At 43.2% G+C, this 20,999-nt stretch overlaps 1 protein-coding gene across 2 annotated transcripts in view; it reads left to right on the forward strand.

Moving 5' to 3' along the window:
- The first annotated feature begins 1,302 nt into the window (after positions 1-1,302).
- Positions 1,303-20,999, forward strand: part of RASSF8 (Ras association domain family member 8) — a 74,776-nt gene continuing 55,079 nt past the window's right edge. The window contains exons 1-2 of one of the 2 annotated variants that reach the window (XM_054282035.1): positions 1,315-1,372; positions 2,472-2,588. The gene's annotated coding sequence lies outside the window, so the exon portion shown is untranslated. Of the gene's footprint in view, positions 1,373-2,471; positions 2,589-20,999 lie in introns of both variants that reach the window. The other variant, XM_054282036.1, reaches the window with a different exon arrangement.

Genomic DNA, 20,999 nt, shown 5'->3' on the forward strand with positions numbered 1-20,999 from the left:
ACAAAAAATCTGCTTAGCAAAATGAACCCACTAAGAAAGATGCGATCATAACCCAAGATTCAGACCTACTAGGAATATTTGTACAAACATCCCCCAACCTAAATCTCACAAATATTTATTTGCTTCTATCTGAAGTTATGCTTGTACTCTTGAAAATGTCCTCCGTGTAGCACCAGCACAGAGTTGTGTGGAAGCAACACCCTGCATGGAAGCAAAGCCCTGCTCTCCCCTGAAGGATGAGGAATTACAAAAAAACTACTTCCATACAAACACTTTGAGATGCTCAAAACCCGCAAGAGGAATAGTGATAACACAAGCAAGATAACACAACACAATAAAGGTTTTTTTTACGAGACTCTTGTTTAAATGACCAGTGTGTCCTGGACATGGCATAGGGAGTTTTGAGCAGGCCACAAGCCCAGGGAAGAGCTGGGACTGACTGACTGACCGACTGCTGCTGTTCTGCTGCTGCAGCTGCTGGAACTGAGCGCAGACCCTGCGCCAGCGTTTGCAGACAGCGAAAAATGCCTGTGCATCACAGCGCTGAAGTTCATTTCCAAATAGGTTTTGGATTTTTTTTTAATGGTCATTTCCCCAAAACTGATAAAAACTTCATACTCAAAACTTTTTGCCCCAAACAGCCGCCTGCAGTCTTTGCTGCTCGGAGGTTTATGACTTTTTCTATTTTTTTTTTTTTCCCGGGGAATTTTCCATCATCAAAATCCAAATCAGCAACAACACAGAACACTGCCTGCCGGCTTCCCGCATCTCGGTTCAAACAAGCACCAAAGGCATTCTTGTTTCTTCCAGAAACAAGGGGGGGGGGGGGGGGGGGTGAGAAAAAAAAATAAAATCTCGTGGAAAACCACAGAGTAACCCGAGGTCTCCGGGGCTCGCCCTGTGCTTCGGGAGGGGGTGTAGAAGAGAGCGGGCGGCCCCGAGCTCCCACAGCCCCGCGGTGCCGGGCAGGGCTCCGGGGGCTCCGCTCAGGCTAGCTGCAGCGCCGCCGCCTCCCGAGGCTGCCGGGCCGGGCCCGGGGCGGCGGGGGCGGCTGCGGCTTTAAGAGCTCCCACAATGCCGTGCTGGCGCCCCAGTTCCGTTACATGTCTCCCCCGGTGAAGGGGAGCGAGGCAGCGGCAGGAAGGAGGCGGAGGCCCCCCCGGCCCTCCCCGCAGTGCCGCCCGCCCAGCCCCGCGGCGGGGAGGAGCGGGGCAGCAGCGGGGCAGGGCCGCGCCGAGCCCCGGGCGCTGCTCCGGCCGCGCCGCCCCCCGCGGGCAGCGAGGCGGGGCCGGCGGCTGCTGGCGCTGCCCCGGAGCCGCCGCGGGACGGGCGCCCGGAGCCGCTGCCGGCGCGGCGAGCGAGGGGACGGGCGGTAAGTCCTGCTCCCCAGTCCTGCTCCCCTGCCCCGCTCGCTCCCTCTCTCCCCCGCTCGCTCTCCTGGCTCCGCGTCCCCTCTCCGGCAGCTCCCGGCTCGTCCCCGCTGTGGGGTTTGTGACCCTTCCCTGCCTCCTCCTCGCTCGCCAACTTTCCCGTCCCTCTCGCCCGTTTCCCATCTCCCCTCGGATTTTCTTGGGTTTGTTTTTTGGTTTCTTTTCCTGTTGTTTCTGGGTTTTTGTTGGGTTTTTTTTTTTTTTTTTTGCGTTTTCGGCTCTGCCGTTCCCCCTCTCGCCTCTTCCCAGCCCTCTCGCACTCGCTTCTGTCCTTCGGCTTCTTCCTTCGCTACTTCCCCGGCTTCCTCCGGCTTTTCCTCTCTCCTGGCATCCGTTGGGCATCGCGTGGAAAAGAAAGGGATATTTTTCGGTGTCCTTGAGGAAGGGAATTCAAAACCTACTTTTCTTACACAGGGAAATCTTTGTAGTAGCTTTCTTTCCCTTTCTCTTCCTGTCACCAGAAAGAAAATTAAACCTATTTTTCTCCTTTTCGTTTTCTCCCTCTTTGGCTACGTGGACTATTTGTTTTGGTATTTTTTTTCTTCTCCCCCTTCTTCGGGCAGTGCTGGTTTGTTTCACGATTGATCTCTTTTATTCCTGCCCCAACCCCTCCCTCTCTCTTTTTCTTCCCCAGTAAGAAGAAAGATTAGAAGAAAATGTATTTTGCCGGCAGGGAATGCATGAGACTTTTTGGTTTGGGTTTTTTTTTTTTTTCTCTCGTGGGGTACTATTGATGAGAAAAGCTTAAGCAAATACAGTGCGGTAGGACAATACAGAGGCATGAACTTTAGAGGGTAAGGAAATGGGTTCTGCTGCTTGCTTTCTCCAGCTCTGGAGTGGTGTGGGTCTGCTCCAGGGTCCGCTTTGGGGTTGTGCCGGTCCGGTGTGTGCCAGCCTGCTTTCTGCCCAGCAGAATGGTGATTTCAACGCAGTCCTAAACTGCATTTCAGTGTTGCTTGTGTGGGAAATCAGGAGGCGGGGGAAGGCCACAGATTCCGGTGACCCCTTTGGAATTACACCTGTCACGCCTCCCATCCCCAGGCTGCAGGTGTGCCGGAGCTTGACACATTTAACAAAACCGCTGGAAACTGCTCGCATCCATGGCAAAAAGTGCTTAGGAAACCTGGTTCGGACCTGCGAGTTTCTGCCTCATCTCTGGTCAGTATCACACGTTGAAATTGAGTGTTTGCCGGGCTGTGGAGAGCGAGCGAATCAATTGCCTAATGATTTGTGCAAGGCACCTGTTTAAGGGCGTCCAGGCTCCCTGCTAATTGTGTTTGGGCGCGGTGCGGTTGTGTTAAGTGCTGTGAAAGTAAAGGGCTCTGTCTTTTCAGTAGAGAATATGTGGCTTGTGAGTGAACTGTCAACTCTTTTGATTGGGGGTGGTTCTTCCTTCTGTTACATTGCCTCTTCTGATAGATACTCTTCCAAAAGTCCAAAACACCACATGGCTGAACTGCAAATAAAATCAGCTTTACTTTCCCCCCGCTTTTTTTTGGAGAAGAGAGAAAATTTAATTTCGGATTAACTTTTTGTTTGATGATATCTCATTGGAAAGTAGGCTAGACGTGAAATTGGAAGTACTTCTCTGAGCCTTAGAGCAAAAAAATTTTTTGATACGGAACCGAGGGAACTGAAATGACTGCTTGGGATTCATTGTACTTAGTTGTGTGCCCTTTAGGACAACTGAGAGATAAAGGTGATTCACTTCTCACAGTTGAGTAATCTCTCCATCCTTTCCACGTTTGGGAGCCCAGTAGAATTTGATCCATTGTTTGAATTAATCTTGTTTTTAATCTTTCCTGGAGATGAAAAAGTTTGGCATAGTGGGATATAGGAGGAGAGAAATACCAAGTCATATTTACCAAGAAGTTTAAGTCTTTCAAAACTACCTTGAACTGGAAACTGTAACTACTGGAAACACCAGCAATAATTCTGAAGAGCCAAATTAAGTTGATGAATACAACTTCTTAAAATCTGTTTGAGGGAAGCTCTGAAAAGGAATGAAGGAAATTGAGTTGCTGAAAGTGCAATGATGGGTTCTGTTCCTGCTTGTGCCATCGCAGGGCAGTGTGACCTCCTGCCTAAGCTGCCTTCCTGCCTGCACCTCCCGGGATACTGAGAGTGCCCCCATTCTCAAGTTTTTTCAGCTTTTTCATATGATTTGTCAGAATAATTGCATGTAAATGTTCAGTTGTCGTACTGATTGCTGATCTGGTGGTAGTTTGGCTTGTGCTGATCCTCATTCTTGGAAAGTTGTAGGGATCTTGAGCATCACCGTTTATTTGGAGCAACACTGGATTGTTACATTGCTGCAAAGGTTTTGAGACTGGGGCTATTTTTATCCTCTGAATATCTCTGAGAGTAGCAGTGCATGCTTTTTCTATGGTCCCTTAAGTCTGCCTCAAGCTGACTTGAAGGACAGCATTGACCTCTTGAGAAAGAAACTGTTAAACTGAATTGCAGGGTGGAAACTGTGCTGTGGGAGCTGGGCTGAGGACCCCCCTCGGCGTGATGCTTCTTGTTCCTGGTGATTTTATTTTGTGAGGTCTGTAATTATGAACTTAGCTTAGTCCACCAATGTGCTTGCTTTCTAATTTCATGTTTTTTGCTTGGGTTTTTAAGTCTTTAAGACTTCTGTCTTGACATTAAATGTAAATGGTTTTGGGTTTTCTGGGGCTTTTTTGAAAGCCTGGGTTTTCCTGTAATTTTTTCATGGTGGGGTTGGGACTTTACAGTGTGATGAATTTGTTATAATCTCAGTGCCTGCCTTCCTGTAACATTTGAGACTGGGTTATTTTGTAAATGTGAGGCTCTGACCTGTTGCTTTTCTCCAGGGAAGATGATACTTGGTTCTGTAGAAAGTTGTTATTGGGCAAGTAAAGGTGTGTTTGTGTGTATGTCTGTGTTTTGTGTTTATAACTTGCTGTCCTCCTGTATATGTGCATAGCTAGCTCTGTGCTTCTGAATCTTGACAGCAAATCTAGTCTCAAATTCAGTTTCATAAATAACTAATTCTTCCTACCCTTCCCATTCCCCTTCAAAGCATGTGGTGATCTCATGCCTTTGACAGGAGTGGTTTTCCTGGCTGATAAGGGGATGGTCATGGTGTTTTCTCCCTCGGCTCTCTTCTGAGGGCTGTATGTTATCTCTCTCTGTGCTGATAAAGTGTGGGGAGGGGGCTGAGCAGTGTGTGCTGAGCGGTGCCATCCTGCTCAGTCTCTCTCCAGTTTGTCACCTGTGCAGTTGAGATCACAGAACGTATCCTGCTTGGGAAAGGAATGTGTGTTCAAGCTGTAGATGCAGGGGTTTGTCTCATCTGCCAGGGGAACTGCAGACCCCTCTGGGTTGTTACTTCACTCATGTCTCTGCAAGCATCTGGTCATCTTTGTGGTGACATAAATATGAGAGTGTTAATGTATCTGAGGGGACTCTAGGAGACAGGCACTGTGAGCTTTCAGCTGGCAGGTGCCTGAGAAATCTGTGTAATTCACCTTTCTGCTTTGAGTCACTCCTTAAGGAGGGAGGAATCTGTTTACTTTCTTGTTGTGCTTGGAAAATGGGCTCACCCACACCAAAAGACCCTGTAATGCTTGCTGGAGTGCAGGATTATTGCACAAAAGCATCTTGCTGTGCAGTGCTGTGGCTGCGCTCGGTGTTGTATGATAACACATGTTTCTCAGCTGTTGTTGATTCCTCAGTGGCACAGACTTCAAAGGAATGCACTGAAAGAGAGCTGCAGCCAGGGAAAAATGGGGTTTGTTCCAGTGGCCTGTACCATCCATCTGTTTAAATACTCTGCTGAGCTGTTCCAGAGTGGTCAGGCATCCAGTTAGGGCTGAGGAGCGATTGCAGCTGGAGTAGAGCCTGCCGCAAGAGACCACCTAGGGGAGGCTTAAGTGCTACCTCCCTTCTGTGGGTCACAGCCCCCCTGCCCTCCCAGCCAGCCAGGAGAGATAAGGCTCCTCATCTGGGGTATCTTTCAACATGACATTGTCTAATTCCTAATGCTGTTGAGGATTTATTTATTTTTACTCTCCATGCTATCTTTAGCACAAGAAGGGAGGAATGGTAATGAGGACAGACGGTCATCTCTATAGTCTCCTCTGTGTGGGTAGCAAGATAGAGCTGTAATTTAAATGAGTAAATATTTATAAAAAGATATTTTTTTTCCCCCATATGTATGGGATAGTTCACAGAGAGTGATCTGTTGATCACTTGTGTCTCCAAAGGTGGTGATATACATTACTGGATTAATTTCAGCTATGAAACATGAGCAGTAAAGTTACATTGCAGCCAGTTACATTGTGCTCTTTCAAACTGAGTTTGGGGAAACAGTTCACAACTTCATGCACAGTAACTAAAAGAACTCCAGTGTACTGCATGATAATACAGGAGGATGCTGCCAATTCCAAGTATTATAAGTTACATTTTTACTTAAATTCCAGTATTGGAGTCTGCCGTGCAAGACATGTTTACACCCATTGTTGCCAACTGAATCTTCATATCATGGGCTGTGTGTTCTGTGTGGTCCCAGATAGTGGAACTCAGAGGAAATATTGGCAGAGAGGCTCCAAATAATCCATGGATAACCTGTGAAGATCCCTGAAGTTTTTCTGTGTGGGACTGACATTAATGTTGAGGATTGGAATGAGCACTGTAGATAGAGCAATGTGTGTTTCAGCTAAGAGGGTTTAACCTTCTTTGTCAGTGTAAAATGCTCATGCAGATGCACTAAGAGGATATTTGAGCTTGGAAAAGTTGTGAGGCACTCCGGGATTTGTTTTTCACCTGCAAGCAAGCAGCACAGCTTTAAAGGTGAGCTTGAATGTTGTCCTCTGCTGTGGTATTGCTTCCTCCTTAGTAGTGTGATGTGACATCTATGCCTTTGAAAGGAGAGTTCTTTTTCCCCATATTGGCAGTCGTGATGGTTTTATGGTATTTTGAGACGTCAGATTTTAATGCCTTCCTACCCCTCTGAGCAGAAAGGGGAGGGAAACTTCTAGAAATGTGTAATGCAATTGACTTCCAGCTTCTGCCCTTGCTCCAGGCTCAACATCATAGTTTGAATTTATTTACTTGCTTTGAAAGCTGTGCTCAGTGTAACCTCGAGTTTTACTTCCCTTCCTGCAACAGTACCTGACATGTATCCAGCCTGTACCTTGCTGTGCCTCTGCATGGTCCTGTTTTAAACTGGCCCGGCTCTCGGGGCTTGCTTTGTATTGTGTTCTCCCCAGGACTCTTCAGAGCTGGAACTTTTGCTTCAAGTGAACTGGAAGTATTTTGCTGAAATATTTTTGGACTCCTGAAGTGTTTGTCAGTGTTTCCAAGCTGTTGTCTGAAAGGAGTTTGGAGTTTCCGGAAGAACCTTTGGAAATTAAGGTTTTACTCTCAGTCAGCAGTTTTGTGAGCAGGGATAAAGAGAGGCTGTAATTCCATTGGGCAGCCAGATGTTTTGTGTCTGTGCTGAAGTGGGGAGACAATGTGGCTTTGGGGGTTGAAGGGTGTGCTGTTCTTGTCACAGGGCTGTTTGGAGATCCTCAACAGATCTGATCTGCTTTCTCTCCTCTCCATTCCACTCCCTCCTGCCATGCCTGTGCTGATGGTGATTACATCCTTCTGAATAAAATGGGGTTATTGAGAGCAGAGTGTAATTTCTTGCTTTCTGAAAGGTAGGTATTTGCTTGTCAGTCTATGTTTCTTAAATACTAAGCTTGAAGCCATATAAAAGCTGCATGTATCTTGACAATTAGTGAATTAATAGCAATTATCCAGTAGATTGATACTAATGTTCATTCTGACTAGTGTGACATTAAGTGAAATTTATAAAGAAATCAGTTTTCCCTGCAAACAGAGAAGGAGAGAGCACTCATTGATGCAAATCCCCCCGGTCCATATTAAATTGCACCATTTTTAGGCGCTTAAACACTTGTAAAAGCTGTGTCTGTCCTTGTCTTTCTTCTCCCTCTTCTGTTTGACATATGAGGGAAAGTTAAAAGGAACTCATCAGTGGCTGCACATGTCAGAGTCTTCTTGGAGAAGAAAGTAGGAAGATGCCACAGCTGATAATATTTAGAAGTTGATACTGGGAATCAAGAGAGCAAATTCTTAAATATGCCATTGCAGCTGTGTAGCTGGCAATATTAACTAGCAGTTGTACCTGGAATAATAATTCCTGTCTGGAGAGAAACATATGGCAGTGGTTGAATGCCCTTGTTCTTGCCCACCAGCAAGTGATTGTGGTGGTTTTTCAGGTTTTTTGGTGTTTTTTAGCAGGTTTGCCCTGGGCTTCATCCCTGCCTCCAAGTCAATCCAAGCATTTGCAGTGTTTTCACTGGGGACAAGGACAGAAACTTTGAATAAGCTGAGTTGGAGACTGTATTTTGAGCAGTGGAAGTGGCACAGAGGAGCACAGGACTAACAAAGAACAGTCACACTGAATACAATGCAGCGTTTTCATGCAGCTAATGGGATTGGAATTGGTAACCTGATACTCCAAAGAGATAACAAAGGCTATTTAGCATACAAGGGAACATATAGGGGTTTTTTTTGTTTTAAGGAGTTGGTAGAGTGTAGCAGAATCTTTTGTCAGAACTCATTCTAGTGAACAAGTTCTGGCAGAAAATGACTAAATTCATAAGAGTTTTTGAAATACTCTGAATAGAAATTGAATTTTCTTTTTTACTACCTGTGTTCTTTCACTTCAGTTCATGTATTGGCTTAGCAGTTTACCTGCTTCCCTCGTGTCCTGTGAGCTTAGTCTTTGTTTCAAACTGAAATATACCATAAATTAAAAGTCTTTGGGCTTTTCTTCCAAGAATGGAAGAGGGAACTAGAACAAAATGAAATGTACAAAGTTCTGCTGTTCCCATATTTCCCAGGAACAGACCAGAAAGTGACCAGCTTGACACAGAGCACAGCAGTGCTGCTTGGGGTTAAGCTGTCCTGTGTGAGACCGCAGAGAACTGTCTTTAGATGGCTCTTGATGTAGTGGGGATGGACATCTGTGATGGTGATCAGCTGTTAGAAAACCCAGTCATAACTCAAGAATTAAGACAATATTCTGCTTTAGGCCTGCTGCTTGCCTCCCTTGTGGTTTTGGTGAATCAAAGGAACTTGCAGTCCATGTGGGCGAGGCTGGAAGATAAGAGGCACATACCTTTAGGAGGTGGTGTGTGCTACAGGAGGAGAGCTGGGTGTGAGTTTGCTGTTGGCATGTTCTGTGTGCCATGGCTTGGTCATTTTTCTGAGGCAGAAATTAGTGGAAGAGGCTCCTCTTCCTTAGGTAGGCTGTGAGGGAGCTGGGCTCCTGACAGCAGCCAGAAATTGCAATTTAAAATGTTCTCTGGTGGGGTGTTTGGTTTTACTTAAACTCTTGGCAAGACAGAAGGGGGGTTGGGTCTGTTAGGAGTTGCTGTCTCCTGTTTGTAACTCGTGTCAAAGCTCCTCATCAGCCTTGATCAGCCACCTGGGCTGGTGGCAGGGGGCTGGAACGAGATGGTCTTTAGGCCCCTTCCAGCCCAGAGCATTCTGTGATTCCGTGCTGGATTCCCAGTGTGCCTTTTGAAACTCGGGGCTCTTTCCCAACCCTTGCTGCTCTCCTGCTGCCATTCTTTTAGCACTTCCCATTAGTGACTCGTTCCTGTGCTCCCTGTGTGTGCCTGATGGCAGTGCCACCCCTTTCTGCCCTGCCACCAGGCTTCCTAAGCACTCCCTCAGGACTTTGTGGCTTTCCAGGTGCCCCTCCAAGCTGCAGCCCAGCTTGTGGTTTTGGGTGGGAGGGGAAGACACCGGCACTTTCCCTGCACATCTCCCAGGCACAGAGCATTCCTCCAATTGCTCTGCTGCTGAGCTATTTGGAGCAGAGCCGGGGGAGCAGTTACTTTGCTGTTGTGTTGTCCAGGAGTTGGGTTTAACTTGCACCTGTCCTGTTGTGATCCTGACATCCTGTCAGTGCTCGTTTCCCCTGCTCCTCGAGAGACAGTGTTTTTGTTGCTGGCAGCTCCCTGCCTTAGCCTTCTAGGGAAGCCCAACCAGAAATATTCTAGAATTCTTCCACTCTCTCCCTCCCCTTGTCCTTCACTGACCTCTAACCACATTTTTATCTTTCTTGACAAGATGCTTAGTTTCATTTATCAGCTGCTTTTCCCTTCATTCTTCAGCTTTGATTATTTTTCCAGGAGCTGCTTGGAAACATTAACCATTACAGATGTGCAGAACAGTCAAATACAGTCACATTCCTTAATGTTTTGGTTTTTTATTGTACTCTAATGCTAAAGTGCCTGTGGCAGGTAAATATTTTTTATGTACACTACTTGTCATGGCAAAAATATCCATCCTCAGCACAGGGTAAGGAAATGCAGTTGGCTGTATTTTCATATTAGTATATACCAATATTACCAGCTGCAAGAGCCCTGTGTTTCCCTCCCTGAGCATAAACTAGTGTAGTAAATTCTGACTTTAAAAAAAAAGTCATTAACATTTTCTGAATTTGTATTTACACACTGTAAGATAAAAATGTGACATAAATAGAAAGAAATGGCAAATACACTTTCTTGTCTTAGTCTTGTGGCTTCCTAAGTGCATGACAAACGCTGCGCCATTTCTAAACAATATTATTTTGTTCTAAAAACCTTAAATATTACCTTAAATTTTGTTAAAATATGTTTTCTTTAACTGCGGATAGCAGAGCAGAGGATGACTGGATTTATTTAAATATATGCTGCAAGGGTATTTCCTATTTTACAGTGCCCTTCATGCTTGTCATTGTAAGTGTATATGCAAAAGCCTAAATAATTGGAAATCTATATGCTTCCTGAGCATGGTTTACTTTAATAGTCCACAATGATCTCTGGACAAACTATATTTTATTTCAAAAGACCTCCATTATCCTCAGCTTGACCAGTATGCATGAGAATAGCATTCAATGTATACACCATTTTTAAGAATACCCTTCTTTTTCTTGCTGACATGGACATAAAGCATGTGGTAAGGTGAAGACAGTTCTATAATGGAGTAGAAAATTAAACAAGAGGATAGAAGAGGGTATGGCTTCAAGTTTATAGAGAGGAAGTTGAGATTGGATATTAGGAAGAAATTCTTTCCTGTGAGGGTGGTGTGGCACTGGAAGAGGTTGCCCAGAGAAGCTCTGGATGCCCCATTCCTGGAAGTTTCAAGGATCTTATAAAAAAAAGAATATTTAAATCCCTTGTGGTGATGTTACAATGTGTAGCTGTAATGTTGAGCCTCTTCATGGCTGGGATTTCAAGTACAAGGCAGATGGGAATATCTGGTCTGATTTTAATATTGGCAGGGGGAGCCATGAGTTGCTTCATTCAGAGTTCAGACCTTAGTTTGAGCAAGGTTACAGGGTGAACTTCCTTTGGACATTTGACCACTGCTTAAAGTGGTGGCTTTTTCTTGTAAAAATACAAGGTATAGCTACTAGATGAGTAATCAGACCTGAAATCAGCAGTTGGTAGTGCATGTCCCATCCTCAGTGGGCGAGCCCGTTGGCATGCCCAGGACAATGTCCCTGTAATGAAGTCCAGCTCTGGAGCAAGTTCTTGATTAACTTGTGTAGCAACATAACAGCCTCTGTTGCACCCTGAGAGGCTCCTCAGGCAGGCTGGAGTGGCAAGGGCACAGCTGTAGGGTGATGGTGGCCAGGTAGTGCCACCTGTGAGCCACCCTGAGTCACTGAGGCCGTGTGTGCTGTGGCTGTCACATCACTGGGGGGCAATGTCTGGGAAGGATGCTAAGCTGATTTACCTGGCACCCCGAGTGGGATAACAGCAGGCACGTAGCTGAGGTACAGCTGCTCTGCTAGCAAAAGCTCAAGCAAAAGGAAACGTAAACTGGGGTGTTCTTATGGCATACTGAACATTTTAAGGGACAAGTATCAAGGAACGGTTCATTTTTATGAGGAGAGCTGACTGGAAGAGTCAGATTTGTTGCAAGATAATTGGAGGCAGCCATGGATTGTTGCTGTACCTTGTCAATTCCAGGAGCTGGGAAGGGTGTCAAGTGTAATTCTGCAGTTGGTACCCAGATATTGTATGGCAAATAAACCACTGGCTGTTCTTAGACCTTTTCTTGCAACTTCTGCTTCAGTTTTCCTGCAGGATAGTAACTCTAATGCCAGTGCTCCAGTGCTCTGTGAGCACACAGAGCTTGCTGGGAGGGTTTGTGTGTTCTTCTGATGGAAGTTCAAAATAATCTTGCTGTACAGCCACTGTTTTATTTTGCTCTGTGTTGTGTTGTTCTTCTCCCTGTCCTCCTGATTCCTGCAATGTTTTAATAAAGTCAGTCCTGTGCTTGTTGAACTAGGAAAAGGGAAATAACTATAATGCTCCAACATGGGTCCTTTCTACTACACCCGACATTCAAGTAGGACATTAAAGCCAAGGCAAATCTTGAGTAGTTTGACTTTGTTCATTTTCATAGTCCTTTTCCAAAACATGTGTTTTTGTCATATGATTTCCTGCAGTGGATTTATTCCTGATGTTGAGAATTAATACAGACCTTCAAAAGCTATCACAAAATAAAGAATCAGTATTAGTTTAGAAGCTTTTACTGATTTGTTTTTGTTCTTAATTAATACAGCAGCAAATTGGTGGGCATATCCTTTGAGAAATTCTTTACCATCAGTTCTATTGAAAAGAATTCTAGGTTCTATTTTGCTGTGCTGAGCCCATCATCAGAGTGTCTGACTGGTTACCTTGTATTCTTAGCACTCTTGAGGTGCAAATGGTGTCTGTTCTTCTGTTCACACTGAACCCTGTGGATGCATTGAGAAATGTTCTTTCTGTGCTTTGTTCATGTCATTTAATTTCATTAAAGCAAAGGCCAAGCATGTCCTGAAATTTGTAACAATATTGTTTGCTCTCCTAGTACCTATTTGCTCATTGTCACCAGTTTGACAATGTGTGAACCTGAGGCAGAGCTTGACTATGTGGGAATTGGTGATTTGTGCCTGCATTTGCCTCTTCTCAGAGAAATTTCAGGTTTGTTTTTTTTTTATTATTTTTTCCCATTAACATTTATCAGACGTGGGTTTTATTTGAAAAGGAAGAGGAAAAAAGCTTAAAGTATAGATTTATGTAGGCCTGTAAAAACGTGTTGCTTTGTCAGCTTATGCTATTAAAAATATACCATATGTAGGAAATAATCTGTTGGTCTTCATGTAAGATGCTTTTGCATTCATTTAATAAATGCCAAAGCTTATTTGAAGAATGGGAAATGTGTGAAGAGGGTGAGGTAAAGAGTGATTGGGCACAAGTCAATTTGAGCCATCATCCCCAAACAGATCTTGTGACACAAATCACTTAGGTAAGTTTGCTTTTATGTGTTTGCTTGTTTGGGTTTGTCTCTGGGAACTGATTTTTTTGTGCTGCGTCTTGTATTGAGGGGAAAGCAAAGCAGTTATGATGTCTAGTATTAAAAACTAGTGTGCAAACTTACCTACCTAGGTTATTTCTACAAAATTCAAATTGATTTATTCCATCTTGTCCCAGGCTGGGAGAAAACCAGCTGCTTACTTGGAGTCAACACTGGTTGTCCTCAGAGCTGACACTCCAGCTCTGCCTGTGTTGATGTAGTCACTTGTGAGCACAACTTGCTTAAAATTGCATTCAGCATCACTAATAGGGGATACTTTTTGCACTGTATTAAAAACTCTCGGAATGCGTTGGGAAACTGGAGTCATTCAGTGGCTCTGAACTTCATTAAGTGTAGAAGTATTTAAAGAAAGTGATTTAAGGTTTGTCACTGGCTTAGGGCTACTGGGAGCTCTCTGATCTATGTCATTATTAATGACCATATGTAAAGAAGGCTTTAATTTTCTAGGGAAGCATCTTCATCCTTTGAGTCAGTTTTCAGACGCTCCTGGTCTGAATGGAGCAGTGGCCTTGCTTTGGGCAGGAGGCTGGGCTCCAGCACCTCCTTCCAGCCTGAAGGGTTCTGGCTTTTGGTTTGTTTTCTTTTTCTATAAGAGGTGTTTGTACCACACAGCCACTGTCAGCTGTAATGGGATTGCCGTGCTGATACTGCCAGCAGTTAAGCCAGAGGGGTAAATAAATCCTTGCTTGTAAGTAATTTTTTAAAAAAACCTAATTTTTTCTTATCTTTACAGCACTTCAGTTGGATAAATGCAGAACATGTAGGATTTTCTTTGCATCTTGTTTTCTGGCTGCTGCAGAATCTTTGTTTAAAGAGGTAGAGTAGGGCAAGTTATTATGACCTTCCTCTAAACTGCAGGGTAAGTTCTCAGCTTTCCAGGAGCTGGGCTTTTCTATGGAATCTAATGATTCTGTACTTGAATGCAGCAGATAAACTGTGTTCTAGGGAAACTTGTCATAAATGTATAATATATTGAAATTACCCATGAATTATTGAGTTGGGAAAAAAGCTATAAACATAGGAAATATTAAAGATGATAAAGAAGAGAAGGAAAAAACTCTTTTATCCAAAGTACTTCTAACAGACTGCAGTGAATGGATTTATGTGGTAAGACTTTTAACAAGGAGTTAAAAATACAGATTTTTCTATAGGAATGTTTATGCACTTACTTGAGTAAGGTGATATGGGAAAAATACATGCCTGGTAATGAATCCAGGATTTCAGGGCTGCTTGTTCACACACCAGCTTGCTTTTGCAAGGGGTAGTAGAGTGGGCATGCCTTGATGTGCCTGGCCTTGTGTCACAGAGGAGCCTGTCACTCCCTGGTGGTGACTGAGATTTAGAGAGTCATCCCACTCTGGACCCAACAGGACAAATTAGGCTTTCAGCTGGAAGCTTTGAAGTGGAAGCAGAAGAAGAGATTTTTAATGACATTGAAGGGGAATAAGTGATTAATATCATGTGCTTCACTAGGTGCTACATCACTGGAATTTTCTTCTTGAAATTAAATCCTTGATCAAACCATTCTGCTGTCTTCTTATTTGTTGAGTGAAAGGGTTCCCCTTTGGCTCAAGTACTGTCATATAATTTTTATGTAGTTGATGTGGAGTAGGTGACTTGAAGTACCTTTTTCATGGAAATCTGATTTTCCTCCTTTCAGTTAATTGATTTTTTTTTTTTTTTCTGGTAAAGCAATGCTTGAACATACTATGAAAAAGGGACAAATTAATTAATTCTTCATTATTTTTTACTTCTAGGTGAAGTAATATTGAGAAAGGCAATGATAGATGGAATAGAGATAAATCAAACTTTGCAGGAGTAAGGACACAAAGGAAACTCACTGAGTGGTCACCTGTGCAAAATCAGTCAGCAACTACAGCATCAGTTCTTAGAAATTTTGGCAAATACCTGAATATCACAGCATGTGTTTAGTTATTTATGTAAAGGCACCTGACTTGCAAAATCGTGAGTTTCTTAATTTAAAAACCAGTAAATGGAAAGTTCATTTAATAGAACTTATACTATGAGTCAGGGAGGCTTAAAGGGAAGTGTCAGGACAGTGGTGTATTCTGGCATCATCTGCTGATTGTTTGGTCATGTGCATCAATAGTTATCTACCCTCATGATAACTTTGGTTTTCTAAATCAAGATTAGATAGAAATTTGGAGTCACTGTGGTATCTCAGGTGGTTTCCTGAGAATTATTTCGGCATCCCTTCCTGGGTAAAGTAGAAGACTTGATTTAACTGCTTGCTGGCTTGTGTTGGAAGCTTATGGTTTAGCTCCTTAGTTTATTTACTAAAAAGTGATGATCTGATGGAATTTGAGCATGGGGCTCTGAATATGCACATATTGCACTGGTTCTGCAGCCAGTGGCCCCGTGCCAGCTGGGGTGGGCAGAGCTGGAACTGAGCCACTGCTGAACACCTCTGCAGTCACAGTCATCTGTGCCTTGGGAAGCTGCTCTGCACTGAGCACAGGGGGTGTCTGCAGGAGTAACACTGAATTTGGGCTGGATTTAAAATGTTTTTTGGAGAAGATAGATGGGAATAGGAGGGTTAATTGCAGTAGAGGCCGGGTCTGTTGGGATGTGGAGCTGCAATGCTTAGAGTTGAAATAAGCCCTGTAGTGTTTGGGTGCTGCCAGCCTTACACCAAGGTGCAGGCTCATGGCCAGAGCTGTTGTAAAAGCAGTTGTAGCAGCTCTTGTAGCAGGTCCTGGAGGTCACTGAAGTGCAGTCTGGGACCTGTAAGCCCTAATTACTGACCTTGTTTGGGAGTAGGACCTGCTGGATCATGGAGAGCCTCCTGCAGTGATCAGCTGCAAAACATGGTATTGATGATACTGCATGGAAGTGCACTGGTATTACTGGGAGCTTTTTTTATATATAGATGGTGTTTGAAGATCTGGAAACTCTTGAGCTTGTAATTTGTTTCTTTAGCATGCTTTAGCCAACTTTCAGCCATTTGTGTTGGTAGCCTGCTGAAATAAATGGCTTTTTGATGATGTGACTCTCTTAAAGGGCTCAATTGATTAAAGTGTATGTTAAAAGTTCACTGGTCAAGCAACACTTAGAAATCTGGTCTTCTTTGATGGGACTTTAGATAGCAGAGCAACTGTATACTTGCATCTATCTTTTTGAAAGGGGAAAAAGAAGCTTCCATATTTTCCCAGCAATACTTTAAAAATACCTATTGTTGCCTATGGAGCTTTTTCTAACGGTATATTTTCATGTGAGAATTTTGCATTTCCTTTGCAGTGGAAATGCAATTTACAGTGGAAAAGCATGTTTATTTTTGGCAATCTTCTCAAAAGAACCCAGATTAAGATCTTTGACCCACAGCTGTTGTAAATACAAGTCTTTTTGTTCTAAAGCCTCGAGGAGTTGTTTCCTTTCTGTGTTAATTGATTAAAATGTGTGCTGGGTTGGCCTAAGTTCCTCTTGGTAATTAGGTAAAATGAAGCCCCAGAATAGATAGAAAAATCAACACTACTGCTTCCTTTTGGGGAAAGTTGGTTATTATTTTGATGGACTCTTTTTCCTGCTGTAGGCAGATTATATATATACACACATATATACATATACATATGTATGTATTTGTGTGTTTTAGCTTCAAGACCCCTTAGACTGACACTGCACTTCACCAGGTCTGTCTCAATGTTACAGAACAGATGGTTAATTCAAAACCAAGAGTATTAAAGCTGAGTAGCTAAATCTGATCTCCTAAAAACGAGGTTGCCAAAACAAGCTGCTGTATTTGATGTAGCTGCTGAATTGGTCTTTTATTTGCTACAAAGGCAAACCTCAGTCAAATGCCTAAATGCAAAGAGGTTGGTCATTTCCAAATTTTTCCAGCTTTCAGTTTGTCTCTGAGCCTGTAACTTGAAGCAGGAAGTTGCTTGCATATTGTAGGGGTTCTGGAAGAGAAAAAGGCTCATTTCAAATCCATTGTGTTTTCTGGGCTTATCACCACGGTCCTGAGTTTTTGAAGTAACAAAGACAAATTGCAGCAGTAGAATGAGGCTGATGCCTGTTTTTCACGTGCTGTGATTTGCTTTTTTCTCCTATTTAGGTGGTCAGTGAAATGAGAAGAAAAGGGCAAATTGTTAGAAGAAAGAATTTGCCTGTAAACACATTAATCCTTTCTCTGGTTGTCAGCAAATAGGATAGATAATTTGAGACAGGTGTTGTGCTAGAAGAAACCTTTTGATGTTGAATCCAACCTGCACACCGCAGATCCTGGTTATCTCTGGACAGGCCTAATAAATATGTACTGATACAAAAGAGATGAAGGCATTTGTTTCCTGCATTTACCCTGATGGGATTATTTCCTAGGGATGCCATTTCACAATAACATACTTTCCTATTTTCAAATGAAACATGAGCAGGCTGATGTTCTTTATCTCAGTTCTTGGGGGTTTAAATACTTACAATTCTTATGTGTGCTGCTGAAAGTCATAGTCACTTTTCAGGAATCTCTGACCTTGCAATCCGTTTTCCTGTGGTGGATTCATCTTAAAAAGAATGCTGTATGTGACTTTTGGGGGGCTATTTTTCACTTATATGATGCTGTAAGATGAGCTCTTACACTTTTAGGACTACTTTATCTTGAGTGATAAGGCATAGCATCAAGGTAGTGTGATCATTGTATAAAAGTTGGAGACAGCAGCCAAGTTACTTGTGTATGCTTCTGCCTTGATAAATGCCCTAAAGTTAAAAAAAAATCAATCAGGCTTCCCAATCTTTACTTGCTTTTATGCTTCTTCTGATGTTTAACTGTAGGAAAGTTGTCAGGCAAATGGGTACAAACTGAATCCTTCCTTCTCTTTGATTTGCACCACAAGTTTTGTGGGTAGAATTGCACTTGCTGCATGAGCATCTGAAATCCTGTATTTTCTTGGGGTAGGCCACTATTTGCCATAGAGAGGATATTGCTGTACTTGCTTGCATATTTAAATGCTAGGGGAAAATCTTGATTTCTATAGGACTTCTGGGCTTTTCTCAAAATAATGAGTTTATGTCCTTTTAAAACTGTGCTTCTTCTCATTGGCCTGGACCCTTTTATTTCAGGGATTTTACCATCACTGTTGATGCCATCAGAAACATCCTCAGGCTTCTGGAGGTGATGGTCTTAAGAGAGGAGTTAATTTGAAATCTACTGACCTGTGGGTTTGGGCATGGGATAGGTGTTCACATCTCAACTTGAAATGTCCTCTTCAAACATGGTAGAAGTAGTGCAGGAAGCAGAGAAGCCTTGGCAAAGCTTGGAGAAAAACACCACATTAGGGAAGAAGTTGGCAGAGGCACTGAAGTGTCTGAGAGCAGATGGAGTGTTGTCATCAGCTGCAAAATCAATGTAAATACTTCCAGAAAATTACTCTTCCTCTGCTCTTGCCAAACAGAAGGAACAGGAGCCATAAAAACCATTGGCAAATTGTTTTAGCTGCCAGTGAGCACACTTGCAATTGGAATTCTCCCTTGCAGCCCTAGGCAGCCACTGCTGCAGGAGTGTTGCATTAGTGGTGATGAAATATCCTTTTTTTGTAGTTGTTGTTGGTTCTTCCCTGAAGGTTTACAGTTGGAAAATCCCACAGTTCTGTGCAGTTCTGTTGGGTCATAGCAAGAATAAAAATGAGAATTTTGTTACTGATTATGCTGTATGGCACAACTCCCCTGTTCTGGGTGGTTCAGCATGGGCTGTAAAGCAGCTCTTTCATGTGCATTAGCATCACGGTTCTGGGAGCCCAGTCCTCCCACATGGACAGTTTTGGGATACTGTCGTGTTTATAAATGTGTCTGGCTGGCTGCTGCTGAATTGATGGCTCTGGTGCCTGGTTTAGAAGGGCTGGCAACCTCTAAATGAAAATGGGGAGCTACTAGGCAGGGTGAGTTACTGGATCACAAATGTGTGTGGCATTTGTGCCTCTCTCGACCCCTTATTACCCAAGAAAATGAATGCAGGAATAGAGAGTTAGAAGATGGAGAGCATTGGGTTTTAAATTCTGAAATCCCTGTTTGTACTGATCCAAATTCCATTTCCATGGAAACTGGAAATTTAGTACTCTCACTTGTCAACTTCAGCTTCTGGCTGGCTTTGGGGAGACTAAAATTGTTCACTTACACTAAACCTTCCAGAACTGAGAGTCATGTCAGGACACTAGCACCATGCATTTTGTGGAGACTGAGAAATTATAACTATAATTACTTCATGCAGTTATTTTCTGAGAGATGCTGAATTTCAGCTGCTTACAGATAAGAAATCTGAATGTTCAGAGCCTGTGCCACGTTATCTAATAGTGGAATTGTCATGTTCATCATGTCTAAGATCATAGTTTGTAGTGGGGATGGTTTCTTCATTGCTGGTGTGGTTTTGCAGGTGCTGAAGCAAGCCCAATTTATTTAATTAGCTGACTGCAGTAGTGCAGGTGTCCTCCCTTGCTGTGCACACACCATCTGCAGCAACAGCTTTACCCCTGAAGACATCATCAATCCACACATCCCTGGGGCTCATCGTGGAGAGTTTGAGCTCTGGTGCTGCCCTTGCCAGCAGAGCAGCGCTGCCAGGCCAGGTCTGCCTGGAGTGTGTGCTGACAGAGGGCTGTGCCAGGCCTGGGAGGGAAGCAGGGCAAGCTGAACTTTCTGGGAAATGCCCTGAAGGAGCTGATGGCTCTTCCTGCCTCTGAGTGGAACTGGCAAGATTGTGGAGACTCTAAAGAATGTACCACTGTGAGGTGGAGCTGAGAGCAGAAACCTGCAGTCCTTTGGTCAGTCAGTAAGTGTGGGAAGGTAACTTTTCTTCTCTGGAAGCTTGGCTGGTGAAGGTAAACTCTTGCTAATGATTTAGATATACTTTTATCAGTGTTCTGCTTTCACTTAGAGCTGCTTTGGGAGCATTATAATCACTGCAACTGCTGTTTGAAAGCAAGTATTCTTTATGGATTGGCAGTTCTGTGTTTCTATAGCTTTAATGTGCAAGAACATGCCACAGTAACAGTATATTGAGTGTGAGGGGAAGCAGTGTGAAGTTAGAGACCTGTAACCTAAAATTTTTTCACTTTTTTCTTGGTGTAGAATAGTAGTGTAGTAGTGCCTTTGTGGGCTATTAACTCTGTATATTTGGGTGACAATCCTGCACATAGCTTCACCAGAAACACTGATGCCAATTTTCAACAGGCGAATTAAACTTCAAATTCTCTTCTCTGAGTCTTTAAATATTCACCTGTCAGTCAGGGCAGGTGACCTTCCCCATAGGTGCTGTATTGTGAGCACAACTGGATGTGCTTGAACAAAAACATTGAAGCAGAGAGCTCCTCTCAATTCTTTTGTGCAGTTTGAAAGAAGTTAATATCTTTTTGGTAGATAAATAGGGCCACTTTAAAAACAAAATTAAAAAAAACCCCTAAGCTTTCAACTTTGTAAATAAGTTATAGCAAGGTGCCATTTTGATTTTGAAAAATGAGTCAGGTGGTTCTGAAGCAGTGCCTGAGATCTTGGAGGAGATGTCTTCCAAACATTTAAGGAAAAAATTGTTTACAATTAAGAACTTAGATGTAATTTTGTGCATTTTAAGATTTCTTATCTGTCAGAAGTATGAAAATAGAGGATTGTTTGATTTGCACATACTCTTCTGTCATGAGCTGGAGTTTGCTGGAGATCCATCTTCCTGCCTGGATTTCTTTAATTCCAGGTGCTTTTTTAGGTGCAGTATGGCAGGCTTGTTTAAAGGGAGGAACACATAGCATCACTGCTCTGATGGCTTTGTCTGTCTTCAGGTAGAAATTTCCAGGTTCTTTCTAAAATGTGGGCAACTCTTCCCTGCTGTGATGGCTGGAATTTGATTGGAATTTGCCAGTGTAAAGCAGGAACTGGGAGAAAGAGACTTGGATTTTTTCTTACAGCACAGATACAGGCTTATGAGAGAAACAGCCAGAAATTAGCATAATTAAATAATTCTGATGCTACCTGTAAAGCCAAGAAATCTTATTTGTTTGTATTAGAAAATTTGCCTTATGTTTGAAAGGTGTTGCCATAATGATAATTTGGCAAAGGCTTCTGTTCTCTGTTCCAGCAATCAGTGAGTCTAAAAGCTAAAGACAAGTTCTAAAAAGGTACATGTGCAAGGTAATAAACCTTTGCTTAGGGAGAACATTCCCAATATACCTGCAGCTA

This window comes from Melozone crissalis, unplaced genomic scaffold, assembly GCF_028551555.1.
Source record: "Melozone crissalis strain CALT ecotype California unplaced genomic scaffold, PUWL_Pcris_2 ptg000033l_1, whole genome shotgun sequence".
In the NCBI taxonomy this organism is placed as follows: Eukaryota; Metazoa; Chordata; class Aves; order Passeriformes; family Passerellidae; genus Melozone; species Melozone crissalis.